Below are 22,092 nucleotides of genomic sequence, written 5' to 3' on the forward strand. Positions count from 1 at the left end.
AAGTGCTGGGATTATGGGTTTGAGCTACATCACACCCGCCAACCCCCTTTATTTTTTGGTCTTTTTTTTTTTTTTTTTTTTTTGAGATAGTCTCACTCTGTTGCCCAGGCTGGAGTGCAATGGCATCATCTTAGCTCACTGCAACCTCTGCCTCCCAGGTTCAAGTGATTCTTATGCCTCAGCATCCTGAGTAACTGGGTTTACAGGCGTGCACCACCATGCCCAACTAATTTTTTGTATTTTTAGTTGAGACGGGGTTTAGCCATGTTGGCTACATTGGTCTTGAACTCCTGGCCTCATTGATCCGCTAGCCTCAGCCTCCCAAAGTGCTGGGATTACAGGTATGAGCCACCACACCTGGCTTTTTTTTTTTTTTTTTTTTTTTTGACACGATCTTACTCTGTTGCCCAGGCTAGAGTGCAGTGACACAATCACAGCTCACTACAACCTCAACCTCCCAGGCTCAAGTGATCCTCCCACCTCAGCCTTCTGAGTAGCTGGGACCACAGGCACACACCACGATGCCTGGCTAATCTCCTTTTACTTTTTGCAGAAACAAGGTCTCACCACGTTGCCCAGGCTGGTCTTGAATTCCTGGGTTCAAGTGATCCCCTCACCTTGGCCTCCCAAACTGCTGGGATTACAGGTGTGAGCCACCATGACTGGCTCTACAAAAAGTCTCTATTGGGTTCTTGGTCTCTATGTCCTTGCACCAATAGCATGCCACCCCTTGCCTCTGTCCTCTCCTCTCCTGCTTCTTTTGCCATCACCTTGCGGCCATCCTGGCCCCTGTGTCTTCCCACAGCTAGTTTTCTGACCCTGTCCAAGTCTCATTTAGCAAATGCTTCAATCCTCTTAGGTCAGGCCAGCCTCAGCAAAACATAGGGAGAATTAGTGCGGATTTGGGGGAAACATGTGACAGGCTGCGGTTGGAGGTGGGGACAGACTGCCGGGATATAATGAAAAACCCTCCTGCTCCTCAGAGAGACCCTGAGAGGGATGTACACAGAAAACCACACTGAGACCGTCCCAAGGGAGGCAGAGCGGTGGAAAAAGGGAGAGACTGAGGGGCAGGGAGAGAGGGAGAGAGGGAGAGTGAGGTGCAAAGAAAAGGGGAAACTGAGGCATGGGAGTCTCCTGCCCTCTAAATCAGAACAGACAGGGTCTCCCCAGCCTGTGTCACTTCCCATGTGACAGCAGCTGTCCTGTGCGCTCTAATATCCTTACAAAAGGTCCTTTGAGGCTGGCAGCCTATAATCCCTTTGCCTATGGGGGGTTACACCAAACCTCAGGGTGTTTAAGTGCCTTTCTGAGAAGACTGAAAAGATTCAGTCGGAGCATGGACCAGTCCACCCAGCCAAAGGGCACAGCCCTTAAACCCTCCACTCTATCGAGTGATACCCAGCTCATCTGCTTCTTGGACTCTTTGGAGGAGGACCTGTGGACAGCTGAATGTCCATGAGACTTTGGGTAACAACTACATCTTCTCCATATGTGTGGGGTGTAGCAACATGGAACTGTGCCATTTACAAGCCCAGCACAGAGCCTAGCTTTCAGGAAGCTCGGAGTAAATGGGTGATCTTATTATTTTGCCATTTAGACACACCTTCCTCCCATATCTCTTCCCTCCTCTGACTCATCTCCTATCTCTCTCTGCCCTGTGCAGACCCGTGCTCCCCCTTCCCTCTCCTTCCCTAGTCTCTCTCCCTCCCTCTCAGTCCCTGCGTTTCTCCCTAGCAGGTTTCCCCGGCCTTGACCTAATCTAACTCACCACCTGCCCCAATCCTCTTAGAGCCAGGTGAGGCAGCATCTGCAGAATCTCAGCCGGGTCAGAGAAGAGTTGAAGGGGAGATGGGACATATTGGTGGATGATGTCATAACCCTTCTCAAGCCCATGCTGGCACCTTTTCATGCTTCCTTACTGGCCATGAGACTTCAGTTACAGAAGTAGGTGCTGTCAGGGTCTCCTGGAGCCCTTCCCCTATATAAACCCCAGAGAGACTCCTCAGGAAGACAAAATGAACCTGCAGAATCTCCTCTCCCTGATTTGGGCAGTGAGTGGAACAACATGTTGTAGATGTTCCACAGACACACCTGATTGTCTCTGCATATATGATGAAAAATGTAAACTGACTGGACGCAGTGGCTCACGCCTGTAATCCCGGAACTTTGGGAGGCTGAGGCAGGCTGATCACAAGGTCAGGAGTTCGAGACCAGCCTGGCCAACATGGTGAAACCCCATCTCTACTAAAAATACAAAAATTAGCCAGGCATGGTAGTGTGCATCTATAATCCCAGCTACTCAGGAGGCTGAGACTGGAGAATCACTTGAACCCGGGAGGCGGAGGTTGCAGTGAGCCGAGATCACACCATTGCATTCCAGCCTGGGTGATAGAGTGGGACTCCGTCTCAAAAAAAAAAAAAAGCTAGGTATAGTGGTACGTGCCTATAGTCCCAGCTACTTGGGAGGCTGAGGCAGGAGAATTGCTTCAACCTGGGAGGTGGAGGTTGCAGTGAGCCAAGATCATGCCACTGCACTCCAACCTGACAACAGAGCAAGACTCCATCTCAAAAAAAAAAAAAGAAAGACGGGCATGGTGGCTCATGCCTGTAATCCCAGCCCTTCGGGAAGCTGAGGCAAGAGGACTGCTTGAGACCAGTCTGGGCAATATAATGATACCCCATCTCTACAAAAATATTAAAATTAACTAAGCATGATGGCACACACTTGTAATCCCAGCTACTTAGAAAGCTGAGGTGGGAGGATCACTTGAGCCTGGGACAAGGATAGAGCAAGCCATGATCACTATACTCCAGCCTCGGTGACAGAGCAAGACCCTGTCTCAAGAAAAATAATAAATAAGAAATAAACGGCCGGGCGCGGTGGCTCAAGCCTGTAATCCCAGCACTTTGGGAGGCCGAGATGGGCGGATCACGAGGTCAGGAGATCGAGACCATCCTGGCTAACACAGTGAAACCCCATCTCTACTAAAAAAATACAAAAAACTAGCCGGGCGACGTGGCGGGCGCCTGTAGTCCCAGCTACTCCGGAGGCTGAGGCAGGAGAATGGCGTAAACCCGGGAGGCGGAGGTTGCAGTGAGCTGAGATCCAGCCACTGCACTCCAGCCTGGGCGACAGAGCGAGACTCCGTCTCAAAAAAAAAAAAAAAAAAAAAGAAATAAACATGTCCACAGGAAGACTTGTACAAGAATGTTCATAGCAACTTTATTCATAAAAGACCAAAACAGAAACAACCCGAGTGAACGGTTAAGCAAATTATTGTATGTCCATACAATGGACTATAACACAGCACTGAAAAGGAACAAGTTGTGGATACACATGTGATATGGAAGAATCTCAGAATCATTATGTTGGGTGAAAGAAGCCAGACACAAGAGGCTGTATGTGGTGCCATTTCATTTCTATGAAATTCTAGAAGATATGGAAGTAATCCGTAGTTACAGAAAGCTATATATGATACAATTTCATTTATATGAAATTCTAGAAGAGACAAAAGGAAATATTCTATAGTTAAAGAAATCTGATTGGTGGTTGCCCAGGCAGGTGTGGGAATGAACAGAAAAATGACTGCAAAAAGGTCCCAGGGAACTTTTGGGGCTGATGGATGCTTCTTGTTTGGGTGCCGGTATCATAGTTGTATACTTTATTTTTGATGCTCTTTGAGACGGGTCTCGCTCTGTCACACAGGCTGGAGTGCAGTGGCACAAACATGGCTCATTGCAGCTTAACCTCTCAGGCTCAAGTGATCTTTTCACCTCAGCCTCCAAAGTAGCTAACACTACACGTGCACACCACCACGACCAGTCAATTTTTTAATTTTTTGTAGAGACAGGGCCTTGCTATGTTGCCCAGGATGGTCTTGAACTCTTGGGTTCAAGTGATACTCTTGCCTCAGCCTCCCAAAGTGTTGGGATTGCAGGCATTAGCCACCAACCAGTTGTATACATTTATCAATGCAATTATACTGAACACTTAAGACAAGTGTGTTTTATCTAAAGAAAGCATCTATCGGCCAGGCGCGGTGGCTCAAGCCTGTAATCCCAGCACTTTGGGAGGCCGAGACGGGCGGATCACGAGGTCAGGAGATCGAGACCACCCTAGTTAACACGGTGAAACCCCATCTCTACTAAAAAATACAAAAAAAAAAAAAACTAGCTGGGCGAGGTGGCGGGCGCCTGTAGTCTCAGCTACTCAGGAGGCTGAGGCAGGAGAATGGCGTAAACCTGGGAGGCAGAGCTTGCAGTGAGCTGCGATCCGGTACTGCACCCCAGCCTGGGTGACAAAGTGAAACTCCGTCTCAAAAAAAAAAAAAAAAAAAAAAAAAGAAAAGAAAACATCTATCTTTAAAAGTTGATGTTTTAAAACTCTATGAATGGGGCCAGGCGAGGTGGCTCATGCCTGTAATCCCAGCACTTTGGGAGGCCGAGGTGGGCGGATCACCTGAGGTTGGGAGTTCGAGAACAGCCTGACCAACAAGGAGAAACTCCGTCACTACTAAAAATTCAAAATTAGCTGGGCATGATGGCACATGCCTGTAATCCCAGCTACTTGGGAGGCAGGGGAATTGCTTGAACCTGGGAGGCAGAGATTGTAGTGAGCCGAAATCACGCCATTACGCTCCAACCTGGGCAACAAGAGCAGAACTCCATCTCAGAAAAAATAAAATAAAAATAAATAAAAATAAAATAAAAAATTAGCCAAGTGTGGTGATGCGCCTGTAGTCCCAGCTACGCGGGAAACTGATGCAGGAGAATCTCTTGAACCCGGGAGGCAGAGGTTGCAGTGAGCCGAGATCACACCACTACACTCCAGCCTGGGCGACAGAGCGAGACTCCGTCTCAAAAACAAACAAACAAACAAACAAACAAAAAACTCTGTGAATTTTTAATATGAAAGATTTTTTGGTGAAAGGGAGGGTTTGGAGAAGGGTTAGATGAGTCAAATCATGTAAATCTTAACACTGATTATGGTCAGTGATCAACAAACCATATCTGCCATTATTATGGCTAATAATAGCATCACATACAGAATGTTCTTGGTCTTTTTCTAAGTGTCAGTCTCTCTCTCTTTTTATTTTTTATTTATTTATTTTTTTGAGATGAAGTCTCTCTCTGTCACCCACGGGCTACAGTGTAGTGATGCGATCTCAGCTCACTGCAACCTCCACCTCCCAGGTTCAAGCAATTCTCCTGCCTCAGCCTCCCAAGTAGCTGGGAATACAGGCACCCGCCACCATGCCCGGCTAATTTTTGTGTTTTTAGTAGAGTCGAGGTTTCACTATGTTGGCCAGGCTGGTCTTGAACTCCTGACCTCAAGTGATCCAACCACCTTGGCTTCCTGAAGTGCTGGGATTACAGGCATGAGCCACCTCGTCTGGCCTACATCTTCAATTATTTTTGTTGTTGTTTTTTCATTTGTTTGTTTTTTGAGTCAGGGTCTTGCTCTGTCGCCCAGGCTGGAGTGCAATGGTGTGATCTCAGCTCACTGTAACCTCCACCTCCTGGGTTCAAGGGATCCTCCCACCTCAGCCTCCCGAGTGACTGGGATCACAGGCACATGCCACCACGCCTGGCTAATTTTTTTTATTTTTGGTAGAAACGAGATTTTGTCACGTTACCCAGGCTGGTCTCGAACTCCTGACCTCCAGAGACCCTCCCATCTCAACCTCCTAGTGTTGAGATTACAGGCATGAATCACTGGGCCCGGCCTCATTTTTCAATATGTATCCAGTGACCATGTAAGTATTGTTAACCCACTCAGGTGGGTGTGGGCGGATCTCTATACCATCCCCTCCCGGTCCACCACCCCGCCCTCCTCCTGCCCGCGGTGAGATGGAAGCACCCCCACCTCTTCTTTCTGCCACTCTGCCTCTCCTCTGCTGCCCCCTGGTGGCAATCCTGGCCCTTGGGTCTCCCCAGCGCTGGTTCTCTGACCCTGTCCTGGTCCCATTTAGCAAGTGTCCCAATCCTCTTAAGCCAGGCCAGCCTCAGCAGAGCAGAGGGAGAATTAGATCCGATTTGGAGGCAGGAGACACCCGACAGGCTACTGGGGGAGGGGGTGGGGACAGACAGCTTGGATAAAACAAAAGCCCCTCCTGCCTCGGGAGGTCGAAGCTGGCAAATCGCTGGAGCCCAGGAATTCGAGACCAGCCAGGCAACCAGCAATACCCCGTTTCTATAATAATATTTTTTAAAAAGAAAAGAAACCAAAAGCTGAACAACTTGAGCTTACAAAGAAGAGCTTCAATGGATTGAAAGACGTCAGATGCATAAAAGTTCATGGGTTCACAATAGTCCTCAAAAGAGAGAGAAAAAAACTAGAGAAAGTTGTTGAGGCTCCAATTTAATGTTCTGAAAACTGCTAAATTAAAAAGAATCTCCTGGCCAGGCACAGTGTGGTTCACACCTGTATGACTGGGCACAGTGACTCACACCTGTAATCCCAGTACTTTGGAAGGCTGAGGCGGGTGGATCACCTGAGGTGAGGAGTTTGAGACCAGCCTGGCCAACAGGGTGAAACCTCGTCTCTACTAAAAATACAAAAAAAGGCCAGGTGTGGTGGCTCATGCGTATAATCCCAGCACTGGGGAGGCCGAGGCGGGAGGATAACAAGATCAAGATATCGAGACCATCCTGGCCAACATGGTGAAACCCCATCTCTACTAAAAATACAAAAATTAGCCAGGCGCGGTGATGGACCCCTGTAATCCCAGCTACTCAGGAGGCTGAGGCAGGAGAATCGCTTAAACCCAGGAGGCAGAGGTTGCAGTGAGCCAAGATCTTGCCACTGCACTCTAGCCTGGGTGACAGACTCCGTCTCAAAAAAAGAAAAAGAAAAAAAAGAGTTTAATTGCATTATTTGTAACACAAAAGTTAAATGCTTGAGGGAATAGATACCTCATTTACCCTGATGTTATTAGTATGCATTGTATGCCTGTATCAAAATAGCCCATGTGCCCCATAGATAGATACACCTACTATGTACCCAGAAAATTTTTTTTATTTATTTTTTATTTTTTATTTATTTTTTTTGAGATGGAGTCTCACTCTGTCACCCAGGCTGGAGTGCAGTGGAAGGATCTCGGCTCACTGCAACCTCCCCCTCCTGGCTTCAAGCGATTCTCCTGCCTCAGCCTCCCGAGTAGCTGGGACTACAGGAGCGCACCACGACGCCCGGCTCCTTTTCGCATTTTTAGTAGAGACAGGGTTTCACCATGTTAGCCAGGATGGTCTCGATCTCTTGACCTGGTGATCCGCCCTCCTCGGTCTCCCAAAGTGCTGGGATTACAGGTGTGAGCCACCGCGCACGGCTAAATTTTAGTATTTAAAAAGAAAGTGTCATGTCACCAATCCAAAAATGGTGTTTCACTTGACTATCCTAAATCTAGATGACCGGAAGTTATTCCTGGTGACCCACAGGGATTCCGCAGGGATTCCTGGTCTTCCGCAGTGATCCGAGGCGAACTGAGAAGATGCAGTTCTCGGACGTGGCCACATGCTGTCGCTGTTAGAAAGGAATTCGTGGTGTCTCCCCTTTCAGGCTGGGTGATGTTCAAGCTGAATTCTTTGAAGGTATGAATTGTCTTGATTACTCCAAAATCAGATGGTGGCGTTTTCATGCATACGGTACAATTAAAACAACAGCCCTGGTAGATATTTGTAGTGCTCACCAAGTTTTCAAGTTCTCATCTCCTTCCTAAACATAGGAAAATTAGGTTCCCCAGCCAAGTTCTGCAGGTGGGCGGGAGTTTCGTGGTAGGGGTTCGGAAAGTGGGCGGGGCTGTGTAACTGGTTCTGGCCAATGGGCTCTGACGAAAGCTGATACGCATCACTTCCGAGCTGACGCCTTTAGCAGCCAATGCCTGCTCTGAAGGCCAAGGCGGGAAAGATCGCTTGAAGCCAGGTTGGAGACCAGCCTGAGCAACACAGCAAGGCCTCCCACCGTGCCCCATCCCCGCCCAGTTCCCTCCAAAATGAAAACAATAAATTAGCTGGGAGTAGTGGTGCGCTTGTAGTCCCAGCTGGTCGGGAGGCTGAGGGGGCAAGATGGCTTGAGCCCAGAAGTTCCAGGCTGCAGTGAACCGCGATCATGCCACTACACTCCAGCCTGGGCGACACAGCGATACCTTCATCTCTTTAAAAACAAGAAAAGCAGGCCGGGCACGGTGGCTCACATCTGTAATCCCAGCACTTTGGGAGGCCGAGACAGGTAGATCACCAGGTCAGGAGTTCGAGACCAGCCTGGCCGACATGGTGAAACCCCATCTCTACTAAAAATACAAAAATTAGCTAGATGTGGTGACGTATGCCTGTAGTCCCAGCTGGTCGGGAGGCTGAAGCAAGACAATCGCTTGAACCTGCGAGGTGAAGGTTGCAGTGAACTGAGATCACACCACTGCACTCCAGCCTGGGCAATAGAGTAAGACTCCGTCTCAAAAAAAATGAAAGAAAAGGCAATGCAAGATTGCCTATGCTCTCTCCGCTCTGTTCACTAAAGCTGCTTTGGGGCCAGGTGCAGCAACAGAATGCAGAATTGCACTGTCTGGTAACAAGCACATATTACATGGGTTGAATGTGTTTTGTTTTTTTTTTTTCTTTTTTTTTTTTTTGAGACAGACACTCAGTCGCCCAGGCTGGAGGGCAGTGGTGCCATCACAGCTCACTGCAGCCTCAACCTCCTGGGCTCAAGCAATCCTCCCACCTCAGCCTCCCAAATAGCTGAGATTACAGGCATGCACCACCATGCCTGGCTGTTTTTTGTATTTTTTGTAGAGACAGGGTCTTACTATGTTGCCCAGGCTGGTCTCAAACTCCAGGGCTCAAGTGATCCTCCCAGCTCAGCCTCCCAAAGTGTTAGGATTCCAGGCGTAAGCCACCGTGCCTGGCCAAACGTAAATTTAATCATTCAGTTCCTTGGTCATGCCACATTTCAAGTTGTCACCAGCAACATGAAGTCAGTGACTATGGTGTTAGGCAGGGCAGATAGAGAAAAATTCCATCGTGCTGGCCAGCGCAGTGGCTCTCCCTGTAATCCCACCACTTTGGGAGGCCGAGGTGGGCGGACCACCTGAGGTTAGGCGTTTTGAGACCAACCTGGTCAACATGGTGAAACCCCATCTCTACTAAAAATACATTAAAAAAAAAAAAATTAGCTGGGAGTGGTGGCTATAAGCGGGCGCCTGTAATCTCAGCTACTTGGGAGGCTGAGGCAGGAGAATCGCTTGAACCTGGCGGGTAGAGGTTGCAGTGAGCCAAGGTCCCGCCATTGCACTCCAGTCTGGGGAACAAGAGTGAAACTCCATCTCAAAAAAAAACCAAAAAAAAAAAAAATTCCATCGTGCAGAAAGTTCTATTGGACAGCATTGCTCTACATTTCTGACTAGAAGCAGAACTGTTGCCCTGGAGAGGGCTCTGCACGTGCTGTGTTCACCCATGGAGATGTACATTCGTTCTGGTTTGTTCCCACTGAAGCATAAGCCAATCTAGCCTGGCCCTGCCAGATTTCTTGCTTAAAGGACTGAAAAGTCATGTGTCATTTAAATGATTACCTGGTGCCACAGTGTGGCTTGGCTAACAGGTGGAGTGCTGACAACTGAGGATGATGATACCCAGCTGACCTCAAATGTGAGACCAGTTGGCAAATGGGATTACGGAACCTCCATTGAGTCTCAGATGTTCAGATGCCACTCTCTGTGATCTCTCTCTACCTAGCTTAGAACTACACCACCAAGGCCGGGCGCAGTGGCTCACGCCTATAATTCCAGCATTTTGGGACGCCAAGGCAGGCAGATCGCCTGAGGTCAGGAGTTTGAGACCACCTGGGCAAAATAGCAAGACTCTATCTCTACAAAAAAAAAAAAATTAGAAAATGAGCCAGGCATGTTGGCATGTGCCTGTGGTTCCAGGTACACAGGAGGCTGAGGTAGGAGGATCACTTGAGCCCAGGAGGTCGAGGCTGCAGCGAGCCATGATCATACACAGCACTCTAGCTGGGTGACACAGGGAGAACCTTAGAAAAAAAATGAACTATACTACCAAAGGACTGTCATACTAAGAAAATCTCAGAATCATTAGAAATGAAGCCACGTGGGGGCTTGTTTCTTTGAGACAGTGTCTCACTGTGTCACCCAGGATGGAGTGCAGTGGCATAACCTCAGCTCACTGCAACCTCTGCTTCCCGAGTTGAAGCGATTTTCATACCTCAGCCTCCTGAGTAGCTGGGACCACAGGCACCTGCCACCAGCCGGCTAATTTTTGTATTTTTAGTAGAGATGGGGTTTCACCATGTTGGCCAGGCTGGTCTCAAACTCATGGCCTCAAGCAATCCGCCTACCTTTGCCTCCCAAAGTGCTGGGATTACAAGCATGAGCCACTGCACCCGGCCTCTTGATGCTACTGTTGATGGCTGTCTTACATTTCCCAAATGTCACTGGGCAGAGATCCATGGAATGTGGTGGGTTTCAGGAGTCAGCATTTGACTTGGGGGAGGAACCATTTTATTTCTGTCCTCCCAGAATGAGTGGGTCAAGGTTTGAGTGAATCAGTTTAAAATTGCACCTGATTGGAGTCAAGTGTGCATGCACTTCACGGCTATCAATAGTTACAAAAACAGCCAGGCGTGGCAGCTCATGCCTATAATCCCAGCACTTTGGGAGGCCGAGGGCGGGTAAATCACGAGGTCAGGAGTTCAAGACCAGCCTGATCAACATGGTGAAACCCCGTCTCTACTAAAAATATAAAATCCTATTAGCTGGGCATGATGGCACAAGCCTGTAGCCCCAGCTACTCAGGAGGCTGAGGCAGGAGAATCGCTTCAACCCGGGAGGCAGAGGTTGCAGTGAGCAGAGATCACACCACTGCATTCCAGCCTGGGTGACAGAGCGAGACTCTATCTCAAAAATAAACAAATAAGAATAAATAGCCGGGCGCGGTGGCTCAAGCCTGTAATCCCAGCACTTTGGGAGGCCGAGACGGGCGGATCACGAGGTCAGGAGATCGAGACCATCCTGGTTAATATGGTGAAACCCCGTCTCTACTAAAAAGTACAAAAAAAAAAACTAGCCGGGCAAGGTGGCGGGCGCCTGTAGTCCCAGCTACTTGGGAGGCTGAGGCGGGAGAATGGCGTGAACCCGGGAGGCAGAGCTTGTAGTGAGCTGAGATCTGGCCACTGCACTCCAGCCTGGGCGATAGAGCGAAACTCCGTCTCAAAAAAAAAAAAAAGAATAAATAAAAATACAAAAATTAGGCCGGGCGCGGTGGCTCACGCCTGTAATCCCAGCACTTCCGGGAGGCAGTAGTGGATCACGGAGTCAGGGAGAAATCAGGATTGCAGGTGAAACCCGTCTCTACTAAAATACAAAATTAGCGGTGGCCTGTAATCCAGCGCAGGAGGCAGGAGAATGGCGTGAACCGGGGCTGAGGCTTGCAGTGACGAGATCCTTCCCCTGCCTCCAGCCTGGAAGCTGACAGGCGAGACTCACGTCTCAAAAAAAAAAAAAAATACAAAATTAGGTACAGCACGGTGGTTCACACCTGTAGTCCCAGCACTTTGGGAGGCTGAGGCGGGAGGGTCACAAGGTCAGGAGTTCGAGACCCATCTGGCCAACACAGTGAAACCCCATCTCTAATAAAAATACAAAAAATTAGCTGGGCATGGTGGCGGGCACCTGTAATTCCAGCCACGTGGGAGGCTGAGGCAGGAGAATCGCTTGAACCCTGGAGGCAGAGGTTGCAGTGAGCCGAGATTGCACCACTGCACACCAGCCTGGATGACAGAACAAGACTCCGTCTCAAAAAAAAAAAAAAAAAGAAAAATTAGCCAGGCATGGTGGTGCACACCTGTGGTCCCAGCTACTCGGGAAGCTGAGACAGGAGAATCACTTGAACCTGGGAGAGGGAGGCTGCAGTGAGCTGGGATCGCACCCCTGCACTCCAGAGCAAGACTGTCTCAAAAAATAACCTCAGCATCGCTGTAAGGTGCTTCCTTACAGAGGGCCGGTGCAACGAACACTCAACATGCGGTCGCTCGTTTCTGGGACAGGGTCCTGGAGGGAGGAGGCCCAGGGGTAAAACAGGATACACTCCTCACAGGCACGTTCGGTTCAACTCCTGCAGTATTTATTGAATCGTGAATGGTTGCAAACGTCGCCGCAATCAGAAACTCACCCATCCTGATGCCTCTCTTGGCTTCCCCTTGAGAAGGATGCCTGAGGCGGGACGTCCCCCAAACTCCAGGGGACAACTGGGGAAGACATGGGGTATGCAAAGAGAGATGATGAAACCAGGGGACAGGAGGAGGGTGGGGTGGTGTGGATTCCGGGGAAGACACATACACACAGACTCCCACACAGAGGCAAAGACCAGCGGCGTCAATCTCTGCCCCCAGCAGCAGCCACGAGAACATCAGGGAAAGACCAGGCGTCCACAAGACTTTTCAGTCCTTCCTATCATGAAGCGTCTGCTGAGAGGGGCTGGGTCAAGGTCGCTGGACTGTGGAGAGAAAAAGAGGTGGTTGGGGGAGGGAGTCAGTTTGCAGGAAGAGAGGCCAGGCTTGGGGCCCGCGTTAAAAGGAAGAAAGATAGCCGGGTGCCGTGGCTCATGTCTGTAATCCCAGCACTTTGCGAGGCTGAGGCAGGCGGATCACTTGAGCCCAGGAGTTTTAGAGACCAGTCTGGGCAACATGGTGAAAAAAACCCATCTCTACAAAAACTAGAAAAATTAGCTGGGCGTGGTGGTGCATAACTGTAATCCCAGCTACTAGGGAGGCTGAGGCAGGAGAATCCCTTGAGCCAGAGAGGTGGAGGTTGCACTGTGCTGAGACCGCGCCACTGCACTCCAGCCTGGGTGACAGAGCGATACTGTCTCAAAAAAAAAAAAAAAAATTCAAAGGCTGCATGGTGGTACCCCGCCCCCATGCTCAATAGCACCAGTTCACAATGCATTCAGCTGATGCAGCTTTGGAATTAGGTAATTCCATTTTTCTTTTTCTTTATGCTAGAGGGATTTGCTTTGTTTCAGACCGGCACATAAGGCAAGATATCGTTTCTCCATTACTTCAAATTGGCACGTCCCAAGTCACATTGAACATGACCTCATTCTGCTCTGGTAAAGAATTCCAGGAAATGAACTTCAGTGTAATGCATTTGAAATTAGTTTTCTGGCACAAGGCATGCTGGGAGCTGGTACTTGGGCCCACAGTGTGTTGGGATGGGACACTGTTCTTGATCAGCATGGAGAGGGAACTGGTGCTGAAGTTTAGAGGGGAGTAAAAAGTATCTCCGGGAGCGGTGGCTCACGCCTGTAACTCCGGCACTTTGGGAGGCCGAAGCAGGTGGATCACCTGAGGTCAGGAGTTCAAAACCAACCTGGCTAACACTGTGAAACCCCGTCTCTCCTAAAAAATACGAAAAATTAGCCGGGCGTGGTGGCAGGCGCCTGTAGCCCCAGTTATTCAGGAGGCTGACGCAAGAGAATGGCGTGAACCTGGGAGGCGGAGCTTGCAGTGAGCTGAGATCGTGCCACTGCACTCCAGCCTGGGTGACAGAGCGAGTCTCCGTCTAAAAACAAAACAAAACAAAAAAATACAAAAATTAGCCCGGCATGGTGGCAGACATCTGTAATCCCAGCTACTCAGGAGGCTGAGACACGAGAATCCCTTGAACCCAGGAGGCAGATGTTACAGTGAGCCGAGATCATGCCACTGCACTCCAGCCTGGGCGACAGAGCCAGACTCCACCTCAAAAAGTAAACTATGCTCTAGGCCCTGGAGTGCCAGAGACCAGAACAAAGGGCTAGTAACTAGTACTACAAAGGGCTAGTAAAAGTTCTAGAATGGGTTGGGTTTCAAGCTTATCTGGACCACACTGGCTTAAAAACTGGAAAATCAGACTCAGAAGGTCCTGGAAAGTAGTACTTTGTGCCTGAGGTTCATATAGAAATTGCCACTTGTTCCACAATGTATTAGGTTGGAAACAATACTTGGTTCAGAGTGCATGAGGAGGCCGGGTGCAGTGGCTCACGCCTATAATCCCACCACTTTGGGAGGCCAAGGCAGGTGGATCACCTCAAGTCAGGAGTTCAAGACCAGCCTGGCCAACACGGTAAGACCTACTACAAATACAAAAATTAGCTGAGTGTGGTGGCGGGCACCTGTAATCCCAGCTACTTGGGAGGCTGTGGCAGGAGAATTGCTTGAACCCGGGAGGCAGAGGCTGCAGTGAGCTGAGATCGCGCCACTGCATTTTAGCCCGGGAGACAGAGCGAGACTCCACCTCAAAAAGAAACACAGTATATAAGGAACCAGTAGCCAACTCCGGGAACTAGTGGTGAATTCTAGTGTTTGGGGGCCTGGCTCACATTTCTCATTGCTGGGCTGGGAAGGGGAGCTCAGGTTTACAGTGTGTTGGGAGCTGGTGGTGTGTTTCGTTCTCAGCTCTACCGGGGGGGAACTGGGAGTCAGCTCTAGGGTTGTTTTGGAGCAGACAATCCGTTCTAGAGTTAGCATTTGTTTCTAGAGCGTTCTTGGACTCATGTTCAGTTCTAAAGTGGAAATGTTTCTGCAGCTGCATCAGGTCTGGAATATTCCTAGAACTAATTCTCAGGTTCCGAGCCCGATGATAATTACTGACCTACTTGAAAATTGTGGAGCAAGGAAATTCTGTCTCAAAACATGCTGGGAACTTGGTGAGATGTATTACATGCCCTGCTGGGTTTGAACTGTTCCCTGTAATGGAGTCACGAAGACCTAGAGAGTTCGGATTCTGAACCATTTGGGTGCTTCGCCTTTTCATTTCCCAAACCAGGAGAGCTGTTTTAGGGCAGACCTCTGACCCCACCACCAACTCAGCTGTCATCCCGCGCACCTCTGACCCCATCTCAGCTGTCATCTTGCACACCTCTGACCCCATCTCAGCTGTCATCCTGCACACCTCTGACCCTATCTCAGCTGTCACCCTGCACACCTCTGACCCCATCTTACCACCCGGGTCTAACTTTATCCTGCTCGCTCTGAGGACACACGTGATGTGCCCCCACATCTTCCAGGCTCTCCACCCTGGGCCAAGGACTCAGAGCATGGGGCAGGGAGAAGATCCATAGGGAGGTGTCCCTGTCTAGTGGGCCCCCTCACCTCTGCCTTCAGGGCGCATTAGCCCTGAGCCAAGGCGGCTTTGATGGCGGCCACCAGCTTCAGAAACTTGCTTTCTGTGTCCACGTAGCCATCGCCTTTCTAGGGAGGGGAGGAAGACGGAAGGGGTGAGCTGGGACCAAGACACCAACCTCAGCCCCGAGCCCACGCTAGCCCCAAAATGAGGCAGGACGGACAGACAGACATACCTTCTTAGAGTGAATCAACTTCCCAGCTACCATTACTTCAAAGAACCCGGTGGCCTGGGGAGTTCCCTCGCCGCACTGAGGAAAGGAGGGGGGGGGGATGTTGGAGGGGCTGAGATGTCCTCTTGGGGAGACCCTCCCCTTCCCAAGGGATGGAGAACATGGGTGAAGGGAGTAGGGCCAACCTAACCCCCACCCAGTGCCACTGGGGACTGACACAGTGGCTGTATTCAAGTCTTTCTCCCCATCCCAAGACTCACGATGTCCAGGCGGCCGGGGAACTCATCTTCTAACTTCTTCTTGAGCTGAAGATACTGAAAATGCAGTGTGAGGTCACAGTAGGGGTCATACCAGTCAGCCCGCCTCCCGATATGCACTCTACCCCTCCCCAGCTTCCAGGAATGTCCCCGGGCATCCACCCTGCTTACCTTGGACTTGTAGCCTCAAGCGCCACTGGTAGGAGAGTTCAAGACATCCAGGCCGGGGAGGGAGAGAGGGAGAAGTGGGGGATGGGGAGAGGAGGGTAGAGACAGGCGGTGGGGGGAGAGAGCAAGGTGGGGCCAGGAAGAAACAAAGGCCAATACAGATGACCAAGCAGAAGAGGTGACAGATGCCCTCAAGGGAGAAGACAGGCACCAGCCAGGCAGAGCGTTGGGGCACAGCACAGGGGGTGGCACGGGGACACACAGAGACACACAGAATACCAACACCAAGCAAGAGACAGAGAAGGGGGAGCGGAAAAAGGGGAGAGAGGAGACGAGACCACAAATGCGAGAGACGGGGACAGGGGGAAAACCAGGAGAACTGGATTAGGAGAAGAACAGCACAAATAAGGTCCCCACCTACTCCCTGTGCCCACCACCCTCACCCACAGCCCTTGAAAAACTCCAAGGAAAACCCTGCAGGCTCCTGGCTTCTTACACCACGCCCTGCCAATGTTTGTATTTTCACAATGTTGGCCAGGCTGGTCTGGAAGTCCTGACCTCAGGGGATCCGCCTGCCTCTGCCTCCGCCTCCCAAAGTGCTGAGATGACAGGCGTGAACCACCGCACCCTGGCCCTGCGGCTCCTAGGTTCTGAACACCTTCCCAGTCCCCAGGGTGAAATACAAGCTCACCCAACCCCCACAGCAGGCTATTTTGGGACTGGAATCTGGTGCACAGGCCTGGTAGGCGTCTCAAAATGTTACTCTTGCCTCTGCTTTGTCGAGCAGGCAGAGACAGTGGAAAGCTGACGGCGAACCCAGGTTCCAGTTACCCCTGTCACCTGCAGTCCAGACTTGAAGCTACTGACCTGCCCCCCACCCCAGTCCCAGCCTGTTTTTTCACCTGTAACACAGAACTAACATTCCCCTCTATTTACACTTTTTTGTTTGTTTTTTGAGAGAGTCTCGCTCTGCTGCCCAAGTAGGAGTGCAGTTATGCCATCTCAGCTCACTGCAACCTCCGCCTTCCGGGCTCCAGTGATCCTCCTGCCTCAGCCTCCGGAGTAGCAGGGACTACAGGTGTGCACCACCATGCTCGGCTAACTTTTCAAGTTTCTGTAGAGATGAGGCGTCTCCCTGTGTTGCCCAGGCTGGTCTCGACCTCTTGGGCTAAAGTGATCCCCCCGCCTCAGCCTCCCAAAGTGTTTGGATTACAGGCGTGACCAACAGCGCCTGGCCTAAAATTCCCCTCTCTTAAGGGATTCCTGGGAGGATAAATTCATTGGACAGGTATTTATTAAATACCTCCTGCATGCCAGCACAGTATTAGGTGCTGGGGAGTGGAGAGAACGTAAAGTAATTCATATCCTACCCTATTATATCGTTCCTGAGACTTGTAGAAATTAAGCGTGTTCAGTGCTGACACAGAGCTTCCCTCTCGCCACAGACGGGAAAACTGAGGCCAGAAAAGGAGTGGGGTTCGTGGGCAAGGGAACCCACTGGGCAGAGGCCAACAATTCAAGTGCTTTTGAAACACAGGCTGAGACATTCTCGAACCTTCTGAGCTCTCACTGTCCCCACCCCGCGACTGTTCCGGATATTGGGGGAGAGGAAGCCTTAGGGTGGAGGAGCCTTAGGTCCCTTTACAAAGCTGATCACCAGCCCCCTCCCAGCGGAGCCCCGGAGTCGGGGGTTCGAAATTGACACACACCCGTCTCAGTCCCACCTTTTATAACCCGAGATGCCCAACGTGGCAAGCCTAAGAGGGGGCCGGGCACCACCGCTCTCTGTTTTTCACCCCTCCCTACGCCCACCCCACCCACACCGGAATCCTTTTTCCCATACAGGGGTCCCCATGGGTCCTCTCCCCGACGCTCCCAGACCCCGGCTCCGAGGGTGCGGAGGATCGGGTCCCGGGTGGGGGTCGCACACGGGGGCCGCTGGCCGCTGCGCTTACCAATAAACGACTCGCACGGCGAGAGCCATGGCTCGGGGCCGCCACATCCGCTGAGGAGCGGACGCCGGGGCCACACCGCTCTCCCAGCTGGACGCGCTAGGTCTGCGCGAGTGCGGCGGGAACCTGCGCAGAAAGGATGGAGCCTCGGCTTCCTCTGGCGCCAACCAATGCCAGGGAGGGGTGGTGGGCGGAGAGGCGCCGAGGCGGGGGACAAGGGAACGGCGACCCCCCAGCCCGAGGCCTCCACACAAGTCTCCTTCCCATCCCCCTGTTGGGCTGGAGAGAGTCTTGAGAGAGGCAGCCTCCGGGGGAAGCCCTCCGCGCGTCCCCTCCCAGGTCCCCCCCGGCCAGAATGGTACGGCCCGCGGGGGGAGGTGGTTCAGGGCCCGCCGCTCCCAACTGGACCCGGAATCAGCCTCAAGGGTGGTCCTTTCACCGCGGGGGCTGGGGAACGGCGCGGTGGGGAGAGAAGCAGGGCGCGATTCTCGAGTCCCTTACCTTCCCTGGAAAGGGCGAGAGGGACGAAGGGGGAAGGATTGGGGTAGACCAGGTGAGGGAGGAGAGAGAGGGTTGAGAAGGAGGTTTTCAGGGAGCGTTCCAGAGCGCACAGTTGCCTTATAAAGACCTGCAGCCGCAGGGCGCGGTGGCTCACGCCTGTAACCCCAGCGCTGTGGGAGGCAGAGGCGGGAGGATCGCTTGAGCCCAGGAATTCAAGACCAGCCTGGGCAACATAGCCAGATGCGTCTCTACAGAATAATCATTGTCCTGCGCGTCCGTGTGAAGAGAGCACCAAACAGGCTTTGTGTGAGCAATAAAGCTTTTTAGTCATCTGGGTGCAGGCAGGCTGAGTCCGAAAAGAGTCAGCGAAGGGAGATAAGTGTGGGGCCGTTTTATAGGATTTGGGTAGGTAAAGGAAAATTCCAGTCAAAGGGGGGTTGTTCTCTGGCGGGCAGGAGTGGGAGTCACAAGGTGCTCAGTGGGGGAGCTTTTTGAGCCAGGATGAGCCAGGCACAAGATAATGTCATCGCTTAAGGCAAGGACCGGTCATTTTCATTTTTTTTGTAGTGGAATGTCATCAGTTAAGGCGGGGCAGGGCATTTTCACTTCTTTTGTGATTCTTCAGTTACTTCAGGCCATCTGGGCATATACGTGCAAGTCACAGGGGATATGATGACTTGGCTTGGGCTCAGAGGCCTGACAGTAATAATACTTTAGCGGCTGGGTGCGGTGGCTCACGCCTGTAATCCCAGCACTTTGGGAGGCCGAGGCAGGCGGATCACTTGAGGTCAGGAGTTCAAGACCAGCCTGGCCATCATGGTGAAACCCTGTCTCTACTAAAAATACAAAAATTAGCCAGATGCGGTGGCGCGCACCTGTAATCCCAGCTACTTGGGAGGCTGAGGCAGGAGAATCACTTGAACCCGGGAGGCGGAAGGCAGTGAGCTGAGATTGCACCACTGCACTCCAGCCTGGGTGACAGAGCGAGACTGTATGCAAAAAAAAAAAAAAAAAAAGGTTAACTGTATCTGGGATTTCCCTGTCCCCAGATCCCCTAGTCTTTACCTCTTAGAACCCTAAGCAGACAAAGTTCAAGTCAACTCCACTCACCTCGGTCTGATCCCCCTGATCTGGGGAGGATTTAATGAGCAAGTGCATGTAAAGCAACATAGGGCTGGGCAACAAGTGAATGCCCCACAAATAGAGCTATCTTCTGTGGCTCCCAGGCCCTCAGTAAAAACCCAAACCTCTGCCTGGGCAACATAGTGAGACCCCATCTCTATAAAAACAAATTATATATATAGATACGTATATACACAAAAATATATATACAAAATAAACATATACATACACTCTATATATATATTTTTTTTTTTTTTTTTGAGTCGGAGTCTCGCTCTGTCACCCAGGCTGGAGTGCAGTGGCGCGATCTCAGCTCACTGCAACCTGCGCCTCCTGGGTTCACGCCATTCACCTGCCTCAGCCTCCCGAGTAGCTGGGACTACAGGTGCCTGTCACCACTCCCGGCTAATTTTTTTTTTTTTTGTATTTTTAGTAGAGACGGGGTTTCACCATGTTAGCCGGGATGGTGTCGATCTCCTGACCTTGTGATCCGCCCATGTCAGCCTCCCTAAGTGCTGGGATTACAGGTGTGAGCCACCATGCCCAGCCTTTAAAATTTTTAAAAAATAGAGATGGGGGCCGGGCGCGGTGGCTCAAGCCTGTAATCCCAGCACTTTGGGAGGCCGAGACGGGTGGATCACGAGGTCAGGAGATCAAGACCATCCTGGCGAACACGGTGAAACCCCGTCTCTACTAAAAAATACAAAAAAAAAACTAGCCGGGCGAGATGGCGGGCGCCTGTAGTCCCAGCTACTTGGGAGGCTGAGGCAGGAGAATGGCGTGAACCCGGGAGGCGGAGCTTGCAGTGAGCTGAGATCTGGCCACTGCACTCGAGCCTGGGCGGCAGAGCGAGACTCCGTCTCAAAAAAAAAAAAAAAAAAAAAAAAAATAGAGATGGGGCCAGGCGTGGTGGCTCATGCCTGTAATCCCAGCACTTTGGAAGGCCAAGGCAGGCGAATCACTCGAGGCCTGGAGTTCGAGACCAGCCTGGTAACATGGCAAAACCCCATCTCTACTAAAAATACAAAAAAAAAAAAAAATTAGCCAGACCTAGTGGTGCGTGTTTGTTGTCCCAGCTATTCAGGAGGCTGAGGCTTGAGAATCGCTTGAACCCAGGAGGCAGAGGTTGCAGTGAGCCAAGATCATGCCACTGTACTCCAGCCTAGCTGACAGAAGGAGATTCCATCTCAAGAAAAAATGAAAACTAAAAATAAATAGAAATAAAAATAGAGATGAGGTCTCATTATGTTGCCCAGGCTGGTCTCAAAACTCTTGGGCTCATGCAATCCTCCTACCTCGGCCTCCCAAAATGCTGATTACAGGCATGAGCCGCCATGTCCACCCCATGTGTTCATTTTTAGATCTGCAAGACAGTCATGGTTTTACCTGTTTTCCCATAGTTATCTTGTAACAATATTATCCTCATGAAGGCCCTCTCAAAGCCCCTGGGCTCCTCCATCGATGGCCAAGCCACTGTGGTTGTCACACGTCCTGTGCCCTCACTGATGTCCTCAGCACACTCTGCAGGTGGCCGGGCTCAAAGCAAAAGCTCAGAGGGCCTTTTGTTGACCAGGCTCAGGGCTGAGAACTTGCCAGGGGCCTAAAGGACATCACTGCTTCTGCGACTGTGAACAAAGGGGCCTCTGTTGCCCAGAAATGGGGGATGCTGGAGGAATTAGTAATGACTCCTGGGCTGGGAGGCCACCTCTTTCTCTCTTCTTTCTCTCTCCTCTCTCTCTTTCACACCCACACACACACACGACAAATGATAACTCACAAGTAATCACTCTCACCCATTTACACAATTGCACATCCAGACAAACCCAACCCAGCCAGAGACACAACACATCAAACACACCTTTACTCATTCACACAGCTACACAAAAGCACACCTGGCTCTCAATACACGACAGCCCTGGCCAAGTGCAGTGACTCACGCCTGTAATCCCAGCACTTTGGGAGGCCGAGGTGGGCGGATCACTTGAGGGCAGGCAGGCATTCGAGACCGGCCTGGCCAACATGGTGAAACCCCGTCTCTACTAAAAATACAAACTAGGTGGGTGTGGTAGCGGACGCCTGTAATCCCAGCTACTTGGGAGGCTGAGGAAGGAGAACTACTTGAACCTGGAAGGCAGAGGTTGCAGTGAGCCAAGATTGTATCACCACATTCTAACTTGGGCAATAGAGTGAGAGTCTCCAAAATAAAAAACAAACAAACAAAAACAAAAAAATTCTAATAATTAGGCAGGGGAAGAATGGGCAGTTTTCATGGGTTTAAGACAGAAGGCACATCCAAATGCATGTTTGCAGCCCAGGAATTTTCCCTGAATTCCAAATTTTTACCTCCAACTGCCTACTTCATGTCTACACTCGGGCGTCTGATGGGCGTCTCAATCCCAAGTTCCCGTTTCTCCCCTGCACCTGCCCCACCTCTGAGCCCATCTCAGGCAACAGCAACTCTAGACCAAGTCCAGAAACCTTGGAATCACCTTTGGCTCTTTTTATTCCCCTTGTACCTCGGCCAGTTATGGTGGATCTACTTTCAAAGTATATTCCTAGGCTAGGCGCGGTGTGACTCACACCTGTAATCCTGACACTTTGGGAGGCCGTGGCGGGCAGATCACTTGAGGTCAGGAGTTCGAGACCAGCCTGGTCAATATGATGAAACCCCATCTCTACTAAAAATACAGAATTACCCGGGCGTGGTGGCACATTCCTGTAGTCCCAGCTACTCGGGAGGT

General features: G+C 51.0%; 1 long non-coding RNA gene across 2 annotated transcripts; it reads right to left on the bottom strand.

The window, feature by feature from the left end:
* Positions 1-12,116: 12,116 nt before the first annotated feature.
* LOC100999318 lies at positions 12,117-18,244 on the bottom strand. Of its 2 annotated transcripts, XR_641027.2 has the most exons (7): positions 18,230-18,244; positions 17,732-17,854; positions 15,780-15,804; positions 15,612-15,665; positions 15,355-15,429; positions 15,149-15,247; positions 12,117-12,510 (listed from the first exon to the last, which is right to left on the bottom strand). It is a non-coding gene; the product is annotated as an uncharacterized LOC100999318 (long non-coding RNA). The 2 variants fall into 2 exon arrangements; XR_002519006.2 differs by lacking the exon at positions 18,230-18,244 and having other exon boundaries at positions 17,732-17,863.
* Positions 18,245-22,092: the final 3,848 nt, after the last annotated feature.

This window comes from Papio anubis, chromosome 20, assembly GCF_008728515.1.
Source record: "Papio anubis isolate 15944 chromosome 20, Panubis1.0, whole genome shotgun sequence".
Classification (NCBI taxonomy): Eukaryota; Metazoa; Chordata; class Mammalia; order Primates; family Cercopithecidae; genus Papio; species Papio anubis.